Genomic DNA, 25,817 nt, shown 5'->3' with positions numbered 1-25,817 from the left:
GTTCAGGAGTGGTATTCCACTGTGCTGCAGCTGCCAGAAGCTGCTCGGTGGGACAGGTAGGAGGACCACTTGTGTGTCCTGTCACCTGGTGGCCCAGCAGGAGGAGCAGGCATAGTCATGCCAGCAAGGCAGCAATTTTAACTGAGAGGGAAGCCACTGCAGATCATTAAGCTGGTCTTAATTCATAGCTTAACGGTAGCAGGCTTCCGTTAAACTCGGAAATATTTCTGTACTCCCAGTTTGACCTGCTAGGTGCCTTGGGTTTTAGTTTCCATCACAGACTTTCATGGGGGCTGACCGTCCTCCCAAGGCAGCAGACAAGGAGGGAGGGAAAATGAGAATTAAAAACTGCAGAGTGTTCAGCAGAGCATTTTATTTGAGGAAAGATTTTGCTTCCTTTCCCTTGGGAAAAGACAAAGCTCTGATGCCCCAGAGCCCTTCAGCTCCAAGACTCTCAGTGGAAGACTGCTGGTGAGTGGGTCTCCTGTCTGCCTTCCTGTTGTTCTTCTGTTGCAAATGTTGTTTTGAGAATATTTTCCCTTCTTTCTTTCTTATTGGTTTCTTGAGGCTGAAGATGTTTGTTAGCACAGTGGGAGCAAACAGGGCTTTCTGTCCTAGTCTCAGTAGTGGGAGAACTTTCTATGCATCTGAATACATCTGGCAACTTATCTAAGCTAAGGCAGAGGATGCTGAGGTGGGCACTGTGCTGCCAGGTGTTTGGCAGAGCATGCTCCTTGCTGTGGATGAGGTTTTACTGGCAGTGCCTGCTTCCTTTTAACATCTTCATTCCTGCTCTCTGGTAAAGAGACAGCATTACATACACGATTTCCAAATCACCATGTTACAAATCCCTCTATTGCTAACGGTCAGCATTTGTTTCTTTTCTGTTTGCACAGATGATTCTTTGGGTGTGTTATTCAGATGTAGAACACAGAGGTGAGATCTGTCAGGCCATGTCAGATACAGGCCATATACATGCAAAGAATGGAGAAATGGTCCTCAAGTCAGCAGTTTACCTCATGTGCAATGCACTCACAGTATATGGTATAAGAGTTGTATTTATTTATGATGTTTATGGTACTATATGCTATGCCAAATACACCTGCTATGACACAGATAAAAGTACTGGTCTTTGTATACTCCCCTCATCCTTGCCTTTCTTTCACCTTCCTTTTGTCTGTGCCCAGGGATTATCTCTCGTCAAGAAAACTGTCTGCAGACCATGTAACTGACACCCCTGAAAGGTAAAATAGGGACTCAGATGAAGGACAGGTTAATGAAGGTTGCAAAAGCAAGTAGATCTTACGGGAGGTCCTGCAGGAAGTAATTTCCTGTATGTATAGCTAGAGTGCAGAGCAAATTCAAATTCAGGAAAGAGAGAGAGAAATGCCAGGTATGAGATATCATGAAGGCATAAACAGATCCATATTCTAGGATGACGTCCAAACTTGTTTGAATGTTCAGCCTTTCCAACTTTGTTCCTCAGCTGGCTATGACGTTGTCATGCTTCAAATCTGAGAAATAAGCTTAAAGACTCTTCTCTTCAGATGCATTACCAATATTGCATTAATTTTGGTATGTATAGCTGCTGTTATATTAATAGGATGACAAGCTTAATGGCAAACACTTATCTTGGGGAAATGTTTTCGAGTTTTCCTCCTTTCAGAATCGAGCTCTTCAGTGCTCCTGTGGTGCTGACTTGTTCCTGAGTGGAGCTTACATGGGAAAGACCTTGTTCTATTCCTCTGTTAAACTCTCTAAAATCCTACAGCTAATAAAAAAACAAACAAACAAACAAAAAAAAACAACAACAACAACAACAAAAAAACACAGTTTTAGAAATTTCTAATTAGAAATCCTGTAGCACAAAGATTTAGTTTCACACAGGCTTTTTACAGAAGCTCTGTGAAACTTCTTTGAAAGATACAGACTTCTGTCCTCCTATGAGGCACAGGGGCAGATCCACTGAACTTATTTATAATCTACCAGCTAAACTCCTGGTAGAGCACAGCAGAGCAGGAGTGGTAGGAGGGTATGGACTTAGGGGTAAGACCCTGACAGCTATCAGCAACTTGATTGTTGACACATATTAACTGGTAATTCTTAAAGCATTTGAAGAACTAACTGTAGGAGGGGTGAAACCACAGGGGCCTAGACCCACTGGTACCTTCCACAGCTGAGTGGGGCTGGGAGGACTGCTTGCTGCAGCAGTGAGCAGAGCAACACTCACTGCAAATACTTTCCTTAGAAAACTTAATACTTGTTCTTGGAACAAGTACTGGTCTCACATAGCAAAATATAATCAGAATGAAAGAAATACATGTTCATTACTGTTCTTTAAGCTGTTTACACTATTCTTTCCAAGACTGTCCAAGTTGACAGTTGTAAACATTTCTTAATAAGTTGCTCTTTAAAACAGTTATAATTCTGTTTTGTGCAGTTAGGAGTGTATTTTTTGTAATTTACTGCTCATTTCAGAAAATAGTATTCAGAAAAAGAATATATTCAAAAATATTAAATATTTTTGTTTTAAAATAACAATAATGAAAAGAGTTTAAGGATCACTGGATTTGTAATTTCCCAGGTTTTGGAGCAACATAGTTAAGAAACAGTAGGTAGAGAATCTAAAACTTACATAGACTTACAGTCAGGAAAACTATAGCCAAATATTATGAGGACGCCTCTGTCCTTCGGTCAGCATGTCTTAAATTAACAACAGTTGATAATGTCCTTCAGGAAGGACGTCTCCATTCCCTGAAGCAATAAGATATATGACACCACTAGTGATGAATTCCTGGGGATGTGGAAGAACAGAATGCCCTTGGTTCCCCTGGTCTCCAACATCCTCAGGCTCCCTGTGTGTGTCATTGTTGAGGCAAGCCTGAGGTTACCTCCTGGTTTTCTTTTCTTTAAGAATTTAAATGACAAAAAGAATCTAAAGCAATTCCCCAGCTTCAGACATGGATGTATATTTGACAGAGTATAAGGTAATGAACTTAACTTGTGTAGGTCTGCATCCAGAACCACACAGCCCCACAGCATAGTGGTGCCCGTTATCAAGAAATGCTGTTCAATCAAATAAAAATCTTAATTGATTCTGACAGCCACCTGGTGATGCGTATGCCACTGCCAAAAATAAAAAAATACCAAGTGAAAGAGCTGATCACAGGCTAAGTCCTGCACAGAATTATGAGTTGTCTGATTATATCCCTTTGTAAAGTGAGTGGTTTACTAGTTACTGTGAAGCTGCAGTTTTCCTTCTGCTACAATTAAAGCTGAGCAGATATCACCTGTCTGGCTTCCTGTTTGCAGCATTCCTGAAGCACCTCCCATGCATGAAACATCTCAGATAACCCCTCAAAATAGAAATAGCTGTTCTTGGAGTTTTGGTGGGAATGAAGGATTCTGTGAAGTGATTTCATTTTGGAAGAATGTTTGGGCTACATCCGATGTATTTGTGTCTAAGTTTAAAGCAAATACAGTGGAGTGGCTAGGAGTCCCTGAATGGCCACATGAATTTGGGGTTGCATCAACACCAATGCCAATAGTAGTGATAAAACAAGCACATAACTTTCAATGAATGCTCAGTGAATGCTCCTGGAAATGGCAAGCCCAATCTAAATTCCTCTGCTCTAAAAAAAATATAAGTGGAAACATAGGGTTAAAAAAAAATTGAAAAGACTTTCTTAACATATTTCCAGCAATTAGCAAGCTGTGCTAAAGAAGTTAAAACATTCAAATTCCAAGTCACAATTTTAACTGGAGAGAGATTCAGTTCTCTGTGCATTTAATTGTATAGATTGCCTGCATCATTTTATTTGCAATGGCTTAGCTGGCTTTAAGTAGTTTAATTGCAGGTTACGTTTCAACGTTATTTTATATATTCCTTATATGGCATTTTTAAGTACCTTCCATAGAGATGTTCAAGGCCTCTCAGATTGTATATTTATTCACATACAGCAGAGCTTTTTCATGTAGGAGACCAATTCAAAATGTACTTTTATTTCTAAGTGTACATTTATGACCTGTATTATTTGACTAAATCACTTGTGATTTGTCAGGAGTGTGTGAGGAATACGTATCATAAGCAATTTTCTGACTTATCCTCCTTCAAAGACACAAAGCAGGAGCAAGTCCCATCTTAGATCTGTATTGAGAAGCAATCAAACTCTTCCTCCTAAAGAAGTTTAAAATGAAAATTCCTTTTTTCAGTTTATAAGCAGCTTTATATTATACCCAGTGAACTCAGTGCAAATGATTGAGTGTTTGCAGAAATGTCTGGGCTGAGGCCCAGATGTATAAGTCCTTTTGAAACATCAACCTGTCTTCTCTCATGCTTCAGATCTGAAGCCCTGAATTAGGTGCATGCGGTCTTGATGTAATATGGGAGATTTTGGCATCTGGGGGAGAGGTCTTCTGGAAATTAAGCAGCAGCTACCTCTGCTAGCCTGGAGTGAAGCCCTGGTCTTTTTTCTCTTCTCTGTTGAAGTCTGTAGGCATTCAGCAGTCCACAAGCAGCAGACACCTCTTTCTGCTCACTCTTCTTTTCTTGGGGAAAGATGACAGAGGGAAAGTTGGAGAGGTACCATACATGGCTGTCCACACATTTTAGGATAAAGCACTGAGTCCATCCATCCTTGTTCTTCAAGTGCACCTTCATATTCAGGATAAAGCTCTTCCAGCGTGGGTCCCTTTCCTTTAAAGCTAACTTGCTATGCAGCCAGAGTTTTAATCTGTAATCAGCTGATTGAAAGGCTCACCTAGGATGTGAGAGAAAGGGCTCAGGTCCCAGTGCTCTGACAAGGACACTTGCACAAAAAATCTCTGCAGGCTCCCCTCTTCAGTCATCACTGTTATTTGAGCAGGGCTGGGGAAAGGAGAGCAGTGGGCAGCAAGTCAGCACAGGATTCCTGCCTTTGGCATCTCTGAATTTTTAATTTGGGCTATGAAGGACACTGAAGGTGTGTGTCTGACAGCTCTGTAGAGGCTAGATAGCAGCTACAGAGCAGTTTGTCCTAAGGATGGCAGTGGGTCTCAGAGGAGAAGCCCAGTGTAAGCTTATGCGTCACTAATTCACTTCTGACATTTCCAAAAACAAGAAAAATCATTAATTCAGTTTTTGAATGTTAAGTCTTTCTTCAGAAGAACATAGTAAAGCAGCCTGTGCTATCTTCAATTTCCACAGACTTTCAAAGGTCATTGAGAAGTATTGAAGAGGGCTGTGTTGTTGGATTTGTCTGGCAGGAAAAATAAACTAGTGGGAATTTAAAAATGGGCACATTTATGGTAAAACAAAAGAAACAAAGAACAACAAACAGACCTTAGCAGACACAGGATCATTATTTGAAAACTAACTAGATCTTAATGAGTGTTTTTAACTGTGAACTGTTATGACAGACCTTTAATGGTTTTATAAAGACGGTCTTTTTTCTTTGTCTATATTTCTGTGTAGATCATGTGAGCTTGATATCACCCATAACCCTGGAGTATAGCTGTGAGTGGTCAGACGCTTGTCATCTCATTGATTATTGTTTCAATTTCAAACTTTTGTTGTAGAAGACAGTTGCAAAAGCTATGCTTCATGACTTCTTAGGTATTTGTAAAAATACTCCAAGATCTATAAGGTCTAAAATGTAATATAAAATGTAATATATTCCTGGGGATACTTCTGCTGAATGGTACAAGTATGTATATGGAAGAGGGAAGGATGTGTTTGAGAAAGGAAAAACATACTGTATTTTTCTCCATCTGTGGACTGCAAAGTCTTGCAGCAGTAACTCTCGCATTGCACTCTTTTGGTGGTTCACATTGTGGCTCTGTCCTAGGGCTGAAATACATGCTGTAAAGCAGTGAAAGAGATGCTGATGTTAAGGATGCATAAATTGTCAAAGTACGCAGGTGTGTTTGAAGATAAAATGATATGCTAACTAGCAGGAAAAATGTCCTGAGCGATGAGGCATGCTAAACCAGTAGTCTTCATATTGTGCCTCAGGGAAAATATGTCACTTGCAGGTAGCTGATACTAAGTTGGTTCAATTTTTCAGAGAAAAAAGTTAATGTGGGCAGGGGCACTCAACTCTTCTATGTGACTGCTACCAATTATGTCATTTCTTGAATAGGTTGAATAAAATTCCAGAAAATGCACTGTCAGGAACCCCTTTGACCAGGAGTAGCTGAAACCATTAATCAGTAAGAATCTCAGCCAGAAATCTCCATCTAATTTTATTTGACCATTTTAATGATTTAACATTTCCTTGACTGACATTTATGGCAACTTTGTCTTGTGTGTTAAAATTTTTCTAATTTAGGTTTTTAAATAATTTTACAAGTGTCAGTTACTATTTCCCTTTCAAGGGGAATCTGAATATGGGCTGCTTTTCCAAGTGTTTGCTTTGTCAAATCAGGAAAAGATTCTTCACCGAGAGGGTTGTCACACACTGGAACAGGCTACCCAGAGACACGGTCATGGCACCAAGCCTGTCGGAGTTTAAGAAGCGTTTGGACTGTGCTCTTAGTCATATGGTCTGAATTTTTGGGTAGACCTGTGTGGTGCCAGGAGCTGAACTCAATGATCCTTGTGGGTCCCTTCCAACTTGGGTATTCTATGAATCTATGAATTGACCAACACAACTGAACTAGGAGCTTCTGTTGGTAATTTATAAAAATAGGGTTATCTTCTTCCTGAGGAAGCCAATAGAAGAATGCTTATTATTACTCATTTCGGCTCATGGTCATTGTTGAAAGTCATGGAGATGGCAAAGGGTAGTAGCAAAGTGACACCTGGGCTTCCTGGTTGGCCTTCTTTACCTGCCCCAGACTGCTAGGGGGCCCTTCTATTCACTTGCATTGATTGTTCTTGATCTTTGAACATTAACATTTTGATAGCTAATATGTATTAGAAGCTCTCTGTAGGTTTTTGGGGATAGGTTATGTGTAAGGAATATCGAGGACTTGTTAGGAAAATTGTTATGTATAACAACAGCAAAAACTTACAAGTTCAGTGTTGCATATTGTCAATGAAAGAAAATGTAAAACAAAAACTAAAACATAATTTTGGAAATTAATTGTATTAGAATTAAGGTTAAAAAAGCAACTACTTGTCATCCAACTTTTCATTTGGGAACTATGGAGACTTTTTGTCTGAATATTTCAAGATTATTTGAGCTGGGAGAAATAAAAGAAAGCTCAATCTTTTCACACAGGTGTGGAGTCAACACTTTTGAAAGATCAAACTTCTTCAAGACTAAGTGATTTTAAGCAACTCTGTAAAATTTTGGTTTATTAATTTTATATCCAGTAATTCAGGTTATGGGACAGGAGGGGAAGCATGGTGACAAATGACTGTGGTAATTTTGGTCACTCTGAGGGAAAAAACAGTGAAGGCTAGTGATGAATTGGGTCCTAAGGAAGGAGGAGTTCAACACAGCATTCAGAGTATGGGGACAGGACAGGCAGAAAAACAGACTCCCCAGAAAACAAAAGTAAAGGTGGATGAAAGACAGAAGACTTTGTGCAGCAATGTGAAAGGTTTGAATTTTTTCCTATTCACAGAAAAACACTGACAGCAGTATAGGAGCAGAGGCTGGAAAGAGCAGGTGCAAAACTGAAATCTAACTAGTGTGGGTACTCTTAGCAGAGGGCTTAGTCCCAATTTGCTTTCACAACCTTTCTGGCATGATGAGACAGACTTTGCCTTGATAATGCAGTATCTGTGCCTGGAGGGGTTAGGACCATGTGTCCATTTTGTATCACTGTTCATTTCATGTGTTGACAGGTTGCCATATTCCCCGAGGCTTTTTCTCCCATCTTTTCTCTCCCAGTTGAAGAATTTTCTTTCCCCATCTCTGTGTGAGAAATCACTTGTGCTCACCAAAATAAATAGTTTCAGTGAATTAAGGAAAATGGTTGGCAAATTTCTAAAGAGATCTTTCAGTTCCTGGTGTTGCATTAAATGTTAAGATATCATTTCTGCCTATAATGAAACTACTCTGTGTCTTTATTGTTGGATCCCATCTGATCAGTTATTCGTATATGGTGATGCTTGCCTATTTGCTTTATAGCAATATTCTCATGAATAAACTCATGAAGGACCTTTTTGTGTGTCTACTGTGTTAGTATTTTGTTTCCTTTTAATCTGACCTCTCAGTAGAGTCTAAGCTAGTTAACTCCAAGGGGGTGAATGGAAGTGGAGGAACAAGACAGATGGAGAAGCAAAAGGAGGACAGGGAGAACTAGAGAAAATAGAGAAAAAGCTATGAGTCTTAAGCCACACCAGGAACAGATTTTGTTCCAATTGTTAAGGAGGCAAGTGCAGCAATCTGTGCAGCTGCTGAGCCTGTAAAGCAAAGAATTTCTGAGGAGGAAATTGATTATTCCTCTCAGCAGGCCTATTTGGATGTTAATTTGTCTAGTGATGAATTTGACTATACAGCTGATGCCCAAGAAGGTATATGCGCTTCTGTTTCCTCAGAAACTGTTGTGTCAAGAGTTAGCTCATCCCTGAGAATTTATATCTGCGTTGACCAAAAAACAAAGCGTCTAACAATAAAAAATTCAAGTACCCCTTAAAGGGGATTCACTTACAGAAAGATAATAGATTTACTAAAACTATAATAATTTCTAGCAACAGAAGTCTTTATTAACTAGTTGAATTACTAGTCTGAAGTAATTCAGGTGGCTTGACAAATGTGATTTCTTTTAGCAGTTAAATAGTGGTTAAATACTACAACCCCCTAAATGCTACATGAAAATTTATTTCCTTGGCAAGCAAAGGACGTTTTCATTGCTGACTGTTTCATTTTACAAAATTAACACTACAGAAAGAGGTCAGGAAATTTTATTCTCACTGAGAGAGATAAAGAATGACTCAGTTTACTACTCTGACCTTTGTACAAGTGATAGCCCAAGTTAATCCTAAGTCAGAGAAACTACTGTGATTGTCATTGTTACATGAAAAAAAATACATTGATCGCTTCATTGTTTACTAAATGATTATCAGCACAATAGACAGAAAATTTGAACATTTTGTCTGGATTTTATTTATCAATGTACATTGATTCAAAACAAATTATCAGAATTTTTCAAAACTAAGTTAGACTGCACTGGAAGGTGAAATACAGTTATTGCTGCAATGTATTTCAGAGTGTGATGCTTGCTGATAGAATTTCAGTGACACTTCTGATGTCTGGGATATGGGATTTCCTGCAGTCACAGCGCAGTGTTGAAGTAGCTCTAAGATAACTGGAAGGGTGCCTGGAGCTAGATTGTCCTCAAACTCAGGGCTTCTGAGCTGATTGCCTTTAGCAAGTAAAAATGTCCATGTAACTACATACAGCTTCAACCTTGAAACCAAATGAATGCCTATGCGGGTCCCTAAGTGGCCTCAGCAAATGTAATTGGTACCAAATTGCATTGTATGTAATTTAACTGACTTTTTGTGGTTTCTTCTTTTTCTTTTCTTTGTAATCTATTGCTGGACACCTGGCTTTATTTTCTTGGAGTTTTTTTTTTTTTTTTTTTCTTTTTCTTTTCTGAAGTCTTGTAATATTCTAGAGTAGATTGGGATGAATGATGTTTGTTTACCATATCAAGTCAGATCCTTTGCTTGTAAAATCAGTCATTTTCAAATCCAGAGCAATTTAAACAAAATTTTACAGCTTTATTGGTCTCCAATGGCGAGATATAATTTCAGAAACAGAGAAGCCCTCAAGTAAATGAGAATTCTCTTATGTATCTTATCCCTAGTACTAAGTAGTCAGTTGGGGAAGGGGGAAGGAAAGGAGGAAGTAAGCAGTTGATATTAATCTAAGTAGATGGTTTTGCCAAAACTACCCATGAGACATCAGCGACTCTTTCTTGAGAGTTGAAGTAATCTTTCACTGTGATGTTTCAATGACTTCTTTTTTCTCCCCAAAGGAAATACATTTCAGATTCTAGAGTAGTTGGTGCCTTGAATATAACATTTCACAACTCCTAAACAATAGGTAATACAGTAGAGAGATTGGGGAAAAAACAGTGTTTGTGTCCTTTTTAAGCAAGAGCTCAGAGCCATTAATTCTGAAAAATTTCCAAGATGAAGTCTAAATACAAAGAAACAGTGTCACATGCACCAGCCCTCTTGTCTTAGACAATCTTGCTGGAGAAACATATTGGAAAACAAGTGTTAAAAATACAAAACCTATTCAAACGTAATAAGTGATCTACCTTTCTTTGTGCCTTAAGTTAATGAAAGACATTTTAATTAAAAATAAGCAGGGAGCATATCAGTTTGGTACAAACTGAAGCAGCAAGGGCATTGGAAAAAGAAAGATAATTTGTTACAGTGAGAAAGCAAGAACAGGAATGAACGATCTCACTGCATACAAAGGGGAGGTGTGAGGTGGCAATAGGTGTGAGTTGGATTAATCTGAAAGGAAAGAAGAGACATTATGCCATGTGTTCAGTGGAAAGGAGTGAATAAGGGCCTCCAGCAACAGAAGGGGCAGAGTTGACACCTTTCGGCCCATTTAGAGGTAAGACAGGAGATGACATTGGAAATAATTTTGTTTGTTTGATCATTTTTTGTTTCTTTTGCTTTTAACCAAAAAAAAAAAAAAAAAAAAAAAAAAAAAAAAAAAAAAAAAAAAAAAAAAAAAAAAAAAAAAAAAAAAAAAGGAGGAGGGAGTAGTGGAGAAGCTAGCTGTGTTGAGAGTCATCACCTAGAGATAGTGAAAAGCATCTGAACGGTAAGATTCAGTCACCCAAGGTAACTAAAACAAAATAACAAAACAGATGGAGTGCCTAATCTCACCAAGATGGTCTGAGGGCCTAGTAGATATAAAAAATACATTTGGATTTTATTATGAGACCTTGACAAATTGAGGAGGCTACACCCTAAGAATATATGAATTTGGTCAGATACATTGGTTTCCTCCTTCTTTCTTCTTCTTTTTTTTCTTTTCTCCTTTATCTCCTAGTGCTTGATGTAACTTGAAAGTCTTGCTCAGATAGGTGTAATGAAGGTAAAATCTGTAATGCATTCAGATCTTCTTTGCCTTCCATTCATCCCAATAATTGTTTGGCACTGGTTCTTAAACTCAGTTGTGGAAGGGGAGAAAGTGTGGTAAATTTAATGATTTGCAGCATTTTTAGGTCTTTGAACTTAACTTGGATGTATAGAACAATTGTATGTGTTTAAGTTGAAACCACATGTTCCGTGCCAGAAGTACTCATGCCAGGCAGTTAAAAGTAAAAACAAAACAAACAAAAACAAAATAACAACAACAACAAAAAAAAAAAAAAACGGAATTACTTTTAGGAAGATCTCTTCTGTGGAGCTGTCCAGATACTCAATGATAAAAACTCTTGTTTTGACGTATCTTCAAAATCATTAGTGGACTGTTGCTACCTCCTTGAATTGAAAGAAGTTAATATCAGAAAGATCATGTTAGAATCTTAGAATCACCGCATTTCAACAGGCTTGGGTTTTGGGTTTTGTTTTGTTTGTGTTTTGTTGTTTTTTGTTTGTTTGTTAGGTTTCTTGTTTTGTAATTGTGTAGGAGTATCCAGTACCAGGAGAAGAAGTATCGTAAGGTTGAAATGTTTCTGCAAGTCATTTTAATATTCATATCATGACATGTTTGGAAACTTCAGCCTTACAAAAGGCTGTTGTATCCCAAACATAATTGTTCATGACTCTGAACTAGTTCTGTAAATAAATAGCTTAAAATGTAAAATTATTGCAATAAGTAAACTGAAAGAATGGACTTACATTTGGAAACACAATCTTGCAAATTTTTCATCCTTCTCCCTTTTCCCCTTGCACAAGTCTTTAACAAACCTACATTAGTTTTAGCTGCATCAAATATATTGAACATCCTTAATCTGAGGTATTATATTATATGGAAATAAAAAAAAATAATAAAAATAAAAAAAACATGCATTTGAAACAAAGAGAAATAGAAGATTATTTTTATCAATTCCACTTCTGTTGTATAAATTGGAATTATTTTGCTGGAGTCAGCAATTACTTTCAAATGTATAGCAAGGCACAGAAAATTCTATACTTATTTTTTCCAGTGATGCAGTTATGTGTTTTCATTCCCCTTTCTTTAATTGATAGTGCTGATGGTCTTTGCTATGGGTCACTGTAGAAGATAGGATGCATAGTGCATTTTTTCCCCCTTCTGGTATCTGTTCAAATTTGATTATTTGATTGCCGGTCACAATTGCTTCATGATCTCATCCTTTTAGATGATCTCTTGTTTTTTCATGGTACATTTTTAGTATTTGGAACAACTGGAAACAATGAACTGGAACAGGGAATTAAACTTAGTTTATTCTACGGGTCATACACTGCATTATGTCCTACTTTAGCAAGCTGATTGTGCAGTTACTTTTTCTGAATTGCCAACCTATATTTCTGCTCCTTAAAAAATCTTCAAGATGAATTATCTTTCTGTTCAATATTTCAGAAAAAAACAATACCTGTACGCATTCTACTATACTCAATACATGTAATCTTTCTACCTAGCCTGCTGCCCCTTTCACTTCATTCAGCTCCTGGATTTCCCAGGTTGTCGCACATCAGTTTGCTCAGTAGCTGGATTTTGTAATGCCGTATGCTGCTTTGTTGTGCCCAGGTTTGATGAGTACAACTCCAATAGCTTTGCTCTCTGAAATTCAGTACATAGTCCCACTTCCCTATTCTTATGACTGTAGCACAGCTTGCTCTTCCAGGAGTAAATAATAAAAGAAAGAAAGACAGCAGCTGGTACTAAGAAACAGACCTTGTTGAATTTAAGCTATATGAACTCCAGAAGCACATCAGTCTTGTCTGAAAATAAATTTTCATGCTCTAAATGTTACAGAAGTAATTGATTACTAATTTAGCATCAGCAAGGTAGATAGTAACTATGAGGGAGAAACTCCCCTAATCTCTCAGAACTGGGAAAATTAAGCTCTGGACATGCTTTTATCACTCTAAACATTCAAGTTTACTGCCTGTTCCATAGATTAAATGGATGGTCTACACTAAGCCACAAATTAGAAATGCACATAGACATTAGGAAAAAAAAAGACAGTATTCAGAGGTAGTTGCGGTTGCCTGTATGAGTTTCCCTGAATACAAAATAAATAAATAAATGTAGTGTTCGTTCCTCTTCCATCCAAAACTAATTTGCAGTGGTAGATAATTGTTTGTTGATATAATCACCCTTTTCAGGCAGCATTTAGCACATCAGTACTCTCAGACCATAGACTTAATTCTTCCCCTTGCTCCTTTCAGCCAGTGTATGAACATCAAATCCTTGGTATCACATTAGGTACCTGAGATTTTTTGGTTTTAGTTCTTTGGGATCACAGTTACATTGCATGCACTGCTGACATTTAAATATCGGCCAGATGTTGTTGTGATTTTTATTTTCAACTCTGCTAGCCAAATTGTATGTCACCCCTTGCTGATCAGGATCATGCAACTTGCTGGAAGAACCTTTCAGGCAAAAATCATCGTCCTATTATGATATTCTTACCTCTCCCCAGTGGTTCCGTTTTAACGTATTCTGCTTTACAAAGGAAATCAACTCTAACTCTGATCTAACTCTGCAGTCCAAATTCTGCAATAAACTGCAACAAGCTTAGATATACTGAAGCAAAAATCCATTCTCTAGTCTAGTAAATGCTAAAAATCTCAAATGAGCCTGTTTGTGTTTTTTTTTTTTTTGTTTGTTTGTTTGTTAAAGCATTCAGAATTCCTGCTGTGAGGATGTTTTGTCATACTGGTCACCATCTATGCTTCTTATGTCTCTGTAGAACTTGCCACAAAGTCTCTGTAACAGTTCTGCCACACTAAGTTCTTAAATAAATAAATAAATAAATCTATTGTATTGCCAGTTTTCAGGACTAGAAGAACAGAGAAGATTATTTCCAGTCTCTGAAGGTGAAGTGTAAAACACTTGGTGTCTTCCCAGACACCTGAGAGCACAGAGTTGTGAGGCTATTGAAGAGTGCTATCGAAGTAATGATTCTTGCCTTGAATATACAATCCCAATGACCTTTTCTAGACCCCTTACTCTACTTAAGGCACCCTGAACTGTGGTTAATTCTACCAGTCCATGCTGAGCCTTCTAGAGCTGCCCCTAGGCTGCTTCCTGTTGTCATGCTGGAATCCAGCTGAGCCAGCGTCACCTGTTCAGCTGTTAGGAAATCTGATTTTCTTTCCACCCACCTGGGTATCCTCAGTTTGGGCTCTGAAAAGCACCTGATGAAGTGCTGAGCACGTTGACCCCAACTAGATTGATGTCAGAATGCCAAATAATTTGTGCAGAGCCAAGGTTTTATCCCTGCTGTGAAATGAATAGGATTTGGAGATTAAGTAAATGAGGAAGGGAAATTTCGTAGTTTTCTCCATCACTCGTAAATAGATTCACACCAAATATAAGGCTTTGAATGAAATTGCTCTTCATCAATTCTTAGTTTGAAATGATCAGACTGATACAAGTGCTCAAAGGCTGTTATTTTTTTGAGGTGATAAAATTAGCAGCCTTTTGAAAAATAGGTCATATTTCCACTTAAAAAAAAAATAAAAATCCTAATTTTACTGTGACTTCTATTTTACAGCACCACCTAATTTCACTCTGTTTTGATTTAGAGACATTTCATTACTATTTTGTATATGCAGTTTAAAAATACTTCTGTTACTGAACAGTATGCCTTGAGATCTTCACCTGTTAGTGAATGTTAGTGTCTACGCTGATTAGATGAAATATAACCATATAGGGTGACCAGTAGGTGACTCTTGCCTATTCTGGGCAGGTCAAAACCTCTGTACCTCTACCTCACAGCACTGAGTTAACTGAGGTACATTTTTACTTCACTCTTTTTCTGCTGCAGGTGAATAAAGAACTTGTATGCACATTTCTGAAATATGGAAACTCTTTCATTTAATATAGATTTTTATTTTTTTCAATGAGCACTCAGCCAAAATGAGTTGAAAACCTTCAACCTTAATGAATCATATGTATTTTTCTGGACGTTATTGGGGAACTTTCTGAAGTGGGAGTATTTAAGCATAAAGGAAAAAAACAGTATCTTGGTATACCTCAGACTTCAAGACCTAATAATAAGAATCTTGGACCTTTATGCTTTCTGTGTGAGAGAGGGAGTCTTGGGCCAAATGAGTCTTCTCCTGTACCTATCACCATATGGAAGTGCTTTTCGAGAAACTGTTCCTTGAGGGTTTAGAAAGCAGAGGAAATGATTTTCATGATTGTTTTAGGACTTCATAAGGATGGGGATAAATTCTTTGCTTCACCCACAACTGACAGCTATTGCAAGAGACCATGCCGACCGGAAATTCAAATTTTCTGCTGGATGTCAACGTCATCCCTGCTTAATTCTGGAAAGTGGGGTTAAAGGACAGGCTGTGGTTAAAGTCTGTGGCAACTAAAAGCGTTATTGCCCAAGATGCTATTGTGAAGAGCTGAGGGTTTCTAGGCACGTAGCCAGTGTTTCTTCCCCCTTATTTAATAAACTGGGCTCCAGAGATGGTAATAATTTCAAGTGGCAGATTATAGTACACAGTGGTGGCGAGGATATTAGGTGGGTCTATTTTAAATAGTCAGGGAGGGTGTTTTTTTTCTTGCTAACATTTTTCAGGCCAGATTTAAATTCCCAGAGTTTTAATCCAAAAGGGACTATTATATCAATTTGATTGAACTCCTGTTTGCCACAGGCCATTACCCTTAACACAGTTAACTGCATGTTGAGTCTAGTAACTTGTGTTGGCCTAAAGCATAATTTCCAGAAAGGTATAAGCTTGTGACTTGGGGTTATCATACTGTTTCCCTCAGTGATGTATTCTAATGGCTAACATGATGTACTTTAAAATACATGGATCTAGTTGCTTCAAATTTGTTTTAATTGCTAGCTATTGTCTCTATTATGTTGTTAACTGGATTAAGTAATTCTTAATGTTAAATTTCTTTATTTCCTTTGAAGCCTTTTGTTTATTCTCAAAGGACTTTATCAAGAATGCAGATCACTACATATTGTATCATCTACAAATTTTATCAGCAGTGATCGAATTTAAGCCAATCCATTGAATAGGCAGTTGAATAGATTCAGCCTAAAAGAAATGCCTAAAAAAAAAATGTAATAAAACCAGCTGTTCAAGAGTGATTCATTTCTGACACTCTTTTTGAGACTTGAGAAACAGATCTGAATTCATTTACCATGTGCTTTGTTGTTATGCACTGCTAATTGGGTGCTCTGCAGAGCAAAGTCAAAAATCTCACAAAAGCCTAATTTTTACCAATCACTTACTTCTAGTGACCTAACTTTTTATTTTACTACAGATGACATTGTGATTATCGGATACTACTTGTTTTTCATAGGATTTCATTCCTTAAAAACATGACTTCTTTCTCAGTTCAAATCCCTATTTCATTTTTCATTGTTTTGTCTTGAATTATCTGGCTTAGTGTTATCTGTATTATCTTGTGAGTCTTTCTTAGAAGCAGCTTATATTACTATTCTCCTTTCCTTTGAAATATCCCTGTTTTTTCAATTTTTAGAAATAAGAGTGAGACAGATCTTAAAAAAAAAAAAAAAAAAAAAAAAAAAAAAAAAGCTTCTAGGATTTTGAGTGAAAGTTAACATCACTCCTGGAGTTAAACTTTTTTACTGTCTAATTCCTTAGTGCATCTTGTCTAATGACATCGTTCTCAATTACTAATGGACTGGAAAGTACTTCATCGCCTTCAAAGGATATGATTATGTCATCCCGGTTCCTTCTAAATAGAGAACTATAATATCTGTTAAATGTCTCTGCCCCAGTACTTATTGGAACTAAATAGATGCCGTGCAAGATGGAGCTGATCTGCCAGTTCTGAGCTAATTCTGCACTTAACTAATTTTAGGTGCCTAACAGTCTAGGATTCCCATTAATGAGTAGTTTTACAAGAGCAGTTTGACCTGTTGCATTTACTTGTTTCAAGAATGTATTGCTCCCATTGCTGCCTTCTTCTTCTGTGTGTGTGTGGTTTTTTTTTTGTTTTGTTTTGTTTTGTTTTGTTTTTTAATAAGTAAAACAACCATTTTTCCCACCACCAAAATTACAGACATATTCTTTATAGATAGTCTCTTTTTTCTAAAAAATTTCAATACTGCTAAAACATAGTGTGGAAGAAGCAAATTCACAGCAGTTTTATGTAGTCACTGGAAAAGTGAAATAATTTCTTTGCAGTCTTCTCTGTGTTCCTTCATCAGCACATCCCTGCTTGCAGGTTTGTGCAGCAACACATTGCTGTCTATGGAGGTAGAGGAGCTGTAGGCAGATGAGCGATGTTTCCTGTCTCAGAGGAATGGTTTGTTAGTGTGTGAGATGAGTCTGCAGTTTGCACAAGCTGGGAACAATTCTGCCACTGCCAAATCAAGGAGATTCATTTGCCTCATTTTCAGTCCATAGCAGATACCTGAGATTGCTCAATAATTATCTAAGCTGATTTCTTACCCAATTGTTTCAAAATGAAAAAAGCAGCTGAAAATTTGGGGTCTGTAGCTTTCATTGCAAGTGTCCCAGGAGTGCAATCAGATTGGGGTCTGCTAGTACTGGTACTTGCTTCATGCAGAGTGCCTGCGAATATCTGAACATGGTGGCACCTGCAGAGTGGAATCCACCTCTGTGGGCAGAAGTGCCAGGAAGGGACTCGCAGTTACTGCCTTTCTGTGAAAATTAGTCGGTCTCTCTGTCTGTGTAGCATCTGCTTTGAGTGATGCTACAGCAGCTGTGATGATCTAATAGCAAACGAACCACTTCAGAATTCAATTGTACAAAAGGGGCTTTGAGGAGAATGATAAATGACCTAAATTAAGCCACAGTTTTTAAGTACCTAATTTGAGCCTTGCCCATAATGAATACTTTCCTCAAGCTTTCTTGCACCTGTCACTGTTGGAAAACAACTACTATTTGCCTGTCTGTTGTTTAAGGTTGTGTTCTCAACACATTATTTGTCAAACACCACCTGAAGTATTGGCAAAATAAATTAGTATGTTGGCTTTTTGGTTCCCTTTTGGCTTGTGGTGTCCTTGTGTGCACCTGGCAGTAGCTCAGAGAATAACTTGTGTTTGGGTGAAAAAAAGCTACTTTGGCTTAGAGTTCCTTTGATAACAAAATATTTCCATATTAATGTCTCTAAAATTATTTGGGGTTCTCTGTATCTCAAATTAGCAAGCAATGTTTTACTACTTTGCTGACATTATGAGTTTGGAAGATTGTTTATAAATTATATGGTTACACTTTCCTCTGTTTCAGCACTTTTGGTGGTGGATTGGTCTGGCATGTTTTCCGTTTGATAAAGGAATAGGAGTCCTTTGGTGCTTTGCACTGTCGTATTCTTATATGTGCTTTTAAGAGGGATGGGACTCTGGTAGGTGTTTGCTACAGTGTCCTGCAAGAGGGGGGAAGGCAACTAAAACAAATTATTTTCCAAGTTCTTTGTGCACTATGAAAAAACATCTGTAGTATGACATTTAGAGGTTTAGAAAGGCAAATAGTAGCAATTAATAACAGAGCCTGGGAACTCTTAAATGGGTTTTGCCAGGTAACTCAAAGGATTTTTTTAATTACCGTTAATCTGGTCAAAGAGATTTCTCCAGTGCTAGTATGATGGTGACAAATCACATGATATGGAGGAGAACTTCCTTAATTTATCAGTCTGTGTACGTGCTTCAAACCTTGAAATCTGTTAATACTGTACAATGCCACAAGACAGGGTTGAGATGCACCTTGGTGTATGTGTGAAATCATCACTCTGTAAAAAGGGCAAAATTTCTGCCAGAGGCTTTCTTATGGGAAAATCCTTTATTTTGCTGGTTTCTAGCTGAAAAATGATCCTGTGTTGAAATCATTTTAGGACGTTTTGACGCTTCCTGTAACACTGATAAGACAAGGCTTAGTTTTCCAATGCACTTAACCATGTGTTGAAACTAACTGAGGCTTATGCTCAGCGAAAAGGCTGTACTTCAACTGCCAGAGTTGTTAGGAATTGGCGATTCCCACTTGTAGGGGTCTTAGGATGAGAGTTTCCTATTTTACACATAAGGACAACAGGATCCAATCTGCTTCCTTGATGATGTAAATGACTGTTTAGTCAGTGTGTGGAGGCATGGTACCAAATTCTCAGGCTTGAGCACACACAGCAGCACCAGTGTTTGACTCACATGGCATTTTCCATCTCAAAATCTCAGGGCTCTCTCAGTAGTACTATTTTGCCATCTTCCTACAATATAAGAAGATAAGCAGGGAGGAAGTGAAATGGCTTGCCTACAGACATCCAGAAAACAGCGGTAAAGCAAACACGTGGGAAGTGGGTTGATGTCTGTCCTTAATCTTGGTGTAAGAGTTTGCACTCACTGGGAGTAATTATGTGCAGTGTTTATGGCTGGTTTGGCTGCTTTGTGAGGTCTTACTCAGTGCAGTGGAGCAATTCCCATATTGTGCAAGTAGGATAATCACTTACATATTTTTGGCAACCTTGAGAAAGAATTGCCTGTTTCCCACCCCATCGCAACTGTGTACCATTGGTAAGACCATTCTGGGGGGCTTGTGCTGCCACCCACTCCCTGCCCAGTGCATGGCAGAGGATTTCAGGGCTGCTGCTCTAGCAACTCTCATGAGGATGCAGCTGCCTGGGCAATGCTCTACTTCATTAGGTCAGGATCAGGTAGAGCCCAAGAAGGAAGCATCCTGCATCCCAGAGGAAAGTTTAGTCTTGTCTTCACAGTTGTCAGTTGCAGCTCTTTTGAGACTCAGAGGAAAAATACAGCCTAGACCAGGCCAGGGAATAGGACTAGGATTGAAGCTGAGCTGGCAGAAAACTGGACAGTTTTAATCTGCTTCAGGTGATTGTTCCATTCTACCAGGTATCTGTGGAAACATGTCACCATGAATCCTTCTCAGGCCTTTAACAGCTCTGGTTTGCAGCCATCAGGTTTGAAAATTGGCAGTGCTCTGGAATTTTGGGGGTTTGGGGAGTTTTTTGTTTTGTTTTGTTTTAGTTAAGTGTAGGTTGGTCAAGTTCTTGTCCATAGGTTGTATTCCAAGTGAGCTTGAAAACATGGTACTAAAGACTTCAGCCCAAATGACGAGAAGAGACAACACTATAACTTTGGAAAATCAATTTCATTAGAATTATTTTTAAATAATTTCTTCTATTACCTCATTAATACTTGTATCTTCCCTATTCTTTTTTCTGCATACAATTTCAGTGAATTGAAAGATTAAGGTTGTGGGCAATAAAAGAAAAATATGGGGTTATCGAATGAATTTCATCTTTCCCTCTCTAAATGATTTTCTGTTTCTCTCTTTACTGAGTGACAGTGTGAGGACCCTCTGGCACACCGCTCTGAGCGTGTCATGCTCCCCAAGCACTAGGGTTGCTTGTGGACATCCCACTGCTGGGGCAGCAAGATTGGCAGATCTATAAAAAGAAGACAGAAGGATGAAGTTTAAAATCGAGTGCTAGACTACTTTTCCCTTTCTCCTGTGGGTCTAAATCTCACGGAGGTTTCAGTGGCTTTTAAATTCCATTTTGAAATGGGGTGAGGGGAAGGAAATAATTTTTGTAAAATAAAAGTTAAAATTTACATTTGCCATTTTGATTCCAGGAGGTAAAATGCCACATGTTGTAAGCTTACAGCACTGACTTTGATTCTTGCCAGAGGTCCAACAAAATTGTGCCATTTCAAAAATCAAAGTGGATGGGAGCGTGATGTATGTTTGGGCAAAACAAATGTCAAATTTGTATGCTTGAGTATTCATGATCCACGTTTCTGGATTTATAAACAAGTTTTTGAGCCAACAGTCCATAAGTATCAGCCTGATGGAGAACAGAAACACTGCTATTTACTTATCCAACTAATGTGAACTAATCAATACACCTCAAAAAGTGAATATATGAAGAAAGAATTCACGCTTCGTCTGCAAAGTTGAAGGAATTAATTGAGCAATTTTTGATAATGAAAGCATTATAGGAAATTGCAGTCTGATTATGGAGCAGGAAAAGAAACAAAATGTACTGGTTACCTTTCTCTTCATGAATTAGTTTCTCTGTTGCAATAAAGTCTGTTGTGAGAGGTCTAACACGTATAATGTATAGCAATTATCACTAACCCTCATGCACAGCACCTATATAATATCATCTGCTGTTAAAGAGCTGTTTAGAGGGCATGAATCGATTGTCAGTGGGTAAAATTCTTTAATTCATCAAATTATTTTATTTTAATGCTCTAAATGTGCCATTTTCCAATCTGAACTGTGAAAAGCTCCAAATTTCTAGAGCTTTGATTTGCATATAGAAATACTCCTATTGTCCTTCTCTCTTCCTCTCCCTCCAGACCGTGCTTGCTTTTTTAATCCCTGTTAACCACTGAAATCAGTCCATATAAAATATCACAGCTGCTTGAAGAGTTTTCTCAAGCCTTTCCAGCAGGGCAGTCACAATTGGAACCTTGCGGCACCAATGACAAGGACAAAGTTTCCGAGGAACAGGAATTGCAGCCAGCATGGGTATGTGTGGCTGCAGATTCTTGCCTCTGCAGTGGTTCCCTCTCTGTAGAAATCATCACTAACTCAACTCTTCCTTCCATTTTTATAGAGCCTCTTAATTTTCTTTGGTTCCCAATAAAAGTTGGAAGTATAGGTAAAGTGCTGATTGTAGTTCTGTGTCTGTGTTGCTATGCAGCCCTACACATGGAAAAGACCTGCTAAATTTCTAATGAACTCCTACCATGTTTTAAAAATCTTACAAAAAAGAAATAGTTGAAGGCATTGGTTAACTTATGCACTTTAATACCTTGGAAAAATTATCTGGATAGCTCCAGGTTTGATTTTACATTCAATTTTATTTTGTACTGTTTGTTAAAATTGTTGGTGCTTATTTATGCATGTTGTTTGTTAAAGATTAATTGATGTGAAGTATTTTTTAGTTCACAGAAAAACGGCACAGCAAAAGCTTCAGGAAACAACTTCTTTTGGGAGACTCTCATTGTCACCATGTAATCATGTGGCAGAAAGGTTTCTTCTTTAAAGTAATTGCCATAAACTCTGTTCTCATTCACTGGCATGTGGCATTCCTGAAAAAATCTCTGTAGTTTCCCTGGTTCCAAGCCCTGGACTTCTTGTCATATTTTTAAGGTGTAAGCTGTCCCAGGAGAAGTATGAATGGAAAAGTATAGGCAAGTTGTGTTAATATATAGTACTACTAGTTATAAGCCTTCAAAGGTCATAAATCAACATTAGCAGTCAATAGTTTTGAAATGAGAGTTTGATTTTAGTTCTTATCTTGTTTGGAATGATTCATGTTACCATTTTCTTGAGGTTTTTCTCAATAAACAGCAGAGCTGGAAACCCCCAGCAAGAGCTGGTGCCAGGGATGCTCCCATGGGCTCTGGCCTCGTGGGAAACTGTTCTGTGACCAGAGGAGCTGGAGGTCTGTGAACTATCCTGGGATCTGCATTTCAAATTAAGGCATTGGAAATCGTATAAATAAACCAGAACATCTCTACAGAGGCAGAGGCATTTTTTGTCTTCAGCCTATAATGCAGACACAGCTTCCACTTTTTTTTTTTTTTTTTCTTTTTTTTTTTTTTTCCTCACAGCTTTTTGGGGGTGATACTGAAAAGAAATTGAAGGTGGTGCCATGAATGTATCTATGTGTTCCCTTTTACAGTACAGTTGAGAGCCCTTCCAGATGGGGACTATATCCAGATCCCCATAACATACATAATTACAACATCTCTGAAAGTTTATTTCATATGGTTAATTTCAACAGTAAATGACCGAAGTGATCACATTACTGTTCCAGGCCTTGTTGGATAGGCAAAAAAACACTGCTTCTTTGTCTTACTTTTGTAGATGACTTTGCAGAGAGCAGAATCCAATAGTTCAACTGTTATTTTTTTTTTTCTGGTTTCTATGCACCTTCTAAGGATGTTGATGTTGTTCTTACAGTAATATATTAAACACTGTTTATGTAGAAATAGGATTTCTCCATAATTTGTATAATATGAAATTTTATTAGTTTACATTATAAAAATAATGTGACTCTATTTCTACTGCCTTGTTTTGCATATTCTTATTTCATTCACCATATATAAAAATTATTATTTTTCTATAAACCTCACATTATATTGCTCACTTCAATGATGCTCATTCCCTTCAATTGTATTTTAAGTATGTTGTTTGTTTCCCTGATAAAAATGACTAGAAGATTTTCAAAAAAGGAAGCTAGCTGCAGACATTATTTTTTCGTTTTCTATTTTTGCAGTAATTTTTCTAAACCTGCCAAAAACTGAAATCCAAGTCGAACCTGATGCCAAACCACCATTACAGAGCTCAGTGGAATTGTACTGTTTCAGAGAAGAAAACGTCCTCACCTGCATTTTGAAGTGAATGTTATATCCTCATTTTAAAGGCAAAGTAACTATTCTGCTCTCATTTCAACTAGCTGTAGTACATGGGTAGAGAATATATGCATCAATTTGATAAGCAGGAATGTTTCTGTATTATTGCTGGCTACTTGCATACCACGTAAGGTCAAAACTTTTATCGTATTTCACTTGCTATCGTATTTCAGCCTTGCTATTGGAGTGATGTGCAAATTGTGGCTGAAGTGCTGAACCACACATGATGGCAGTGGCTGCCCAGGCTCAGTGTACTTTGTTGTGTAAAGAAAGTGTTGTTGGGATAGACATTTTCCACCAGTTCTGGGTAAAAGATAGTAGGTTACATAGAGCTATCCTGGAGGTCACGTTCTAGTTTGGTTTGTTACTTATAAATGCTAAGGTTAATAAAATCTCTTTTTATTCTAAAAATAAAGCAGAGAAATCAGCTAATGGCATTCCACTTCTTGGTGCCAACTGGGTGGTGCCAGAATGTACACAGTGACAGCAAAGAACTGAGCAGACAGTGATTCAAAACAAAGAAAAGTAGTTTTGTGTTTCAAAGGAATTCAAGCTGCTTAGACTTTCAAAGAAATGAACCAACCAAAATCCTGCTGTAAGATCTGGGCACTAGTGTGAATGAGGTCTTCAGCAGACCAATGTGTGTGGTATGACCAACAGAACCTCTCTGATGCCTTTTAACCTATTCTCAATGTATATATGGTTGCCAGATGAATGATATGCAATATTAATTTTTATAAATGTATATAAAATGTGCTTTTGTATACAGAAATATTTCCCTGTAACTACTTCCCATAAGAATATGCTTAACTAAGGCTAATTTGTTTATGCCAAATGTCTAAGTTAAAATGGTTACCACCAATTAAGCCCTTTTACTCAGAACACATCTGTGTCCTATAACGCCACAGACCAGGGTGCTGGCCTATATTAAAAGGGATTTACTCCTGGTAGCTTTCCCAAGCAGACTTGGAGTTTGAAAAAGCTATTTAAGAGATGAAGACACAAGAACTGGCTTACTTTAATGTTTACTTCCAGTGAATTTATATACAGGAGGTTATTGTAGGAGGAAAAGCCTCCTACCATAGGCTGATTAGCAAACGTAGAAGCATCAGAATATATTTCCAGTGCTGAGGAAAATATTTCCCTCTGCAGATGTTCACCTAGAAATAATGCAATTTCAGGTCAGTTTACCATTTCCTCCAGTCTTTTTATGTCATTGTAGTGCTACCTCCCTACAGGGAAAAAAAAATCAACGTGAAATTGCCTCACTTCTGTGCTCAGAGGTCTCCAGAGATGAGCAGCTATGTTTGCCTAGCCACAAGTAGATGGCTGGTAATTGCAACTGGGCATTTCTTTCTCTCACTCCTGTTCTTTGTGTATTCAGATGTCTGGCTTGGCCTGGTGCACCGGGATAGCTCTGGTAGGCAGCTCTTTCAGTCATGTTAGTATGCTTGGGTGGAGGAGAGAGAGCACCAAAGTGCCCTGATTGAGGGAATATGGTACATCAAGCCCATAGTCAAGAGTAAGCCTTGAGGAAAGGCACTTCTTTAGATATTGTAGTCAGCCAGTCATGTAGTCAGACAGTCATCAATTACAAGCCTGTAGAAGTGCAGCCTGCCTGGGACTCTGGGGATTGCTAACTTAAGAAGTTACCAAATCTTTAGTATGGAAAACCTGCATGTATAAGGATGAAGGCTGCTTTCTGAGTGGCTTTCCTACACAAAACAAACAAACAACAAAAAAAAACCTGCCAAAACCAGCTAATTCGACTCCTTCTAAATGGAGATGTCAGCTCTGTGACATCTCACTTATCCAGCCATAAATGGGTTCCTAGATGAGGCATAGAAGTTCTAATGTATTGTTGCTTTTTTTATATATATACTATACATATAGATAAACAAACACATATTTGTACTGATCGGGTATGATAATGATAATGGCACCATAATGTCAGGCTATCAAAAGAAGAGTGAAATTTTTCATGTCCTCTGAAGCTTGAGTTTCTTACCTTGCTCTGTCAGGTAAGTGAGTAGATGTTTCCTAACAATAAGTGAAGCTGCTCTTGACTCTTACTTAGAAAAGGTTTGAAAATAAGTTATCCAGAATCTAAAATATTCATGAAAAAGGATTTAAAATACCATCCACTTCATATTATTTTAGCAGTAAATTAAAGCTAGTCACATCTAACAAAATTATGAAGATGGTTAGATTAGCAGGGAAAGAATTCAGCCCTATTTCAGCCTGCTGAAGCTACAAAATAGTTCTTTCTGGCCCCATTAAGAGGTTCAAGAATTGTAACAGGGCTCTCTAGATTTCTATTAAAATAGCATATACAGTATGATTACAATGCATTATATCTTTATATAATATTTATTCAT

At 37.9% G+C, this 25,817-nt stretch overlaps 1 long non-coding RNA gene across 1 annotated transcript in view; it reads left to right on the top strand.

The window, feature by feature from the left end:
* The first annotated feature begins 366 nt into the window (after positions 1 to 366).
* The window catches only part of LOC311432737, a 57,077-nt gene continuing 31,626 nt past the window's right edge, over positions 367 to 25,817 (top strand). The window contains exons 1-2 of the long non-coding RNA XR_014690280.1: positions 367 to 471; positions 23,304 to 23,450. This is a non-coding gene — a long non-coding RNA (uncharacterized lncRNA). The remainder of the gene's footprint in view (positions 472 to 23,303; positions 23,451 to 25,817) is intronic.

Source organism: Aythya ferina (genome assembly GCF_964211825.1).
Source record: "Aythya ferina genome assembly, chromosome: 1".
Classification (NCBI taxonomy): domain Eukaryota; kingdom Metazoa; phylum Chordata; class Aves; order Anseriformes; family Anatidae; genus Aythya; species Aythya ferina.
This window is presented reverse-complemented; position numbering and strand designations above follow the sequence as displayed.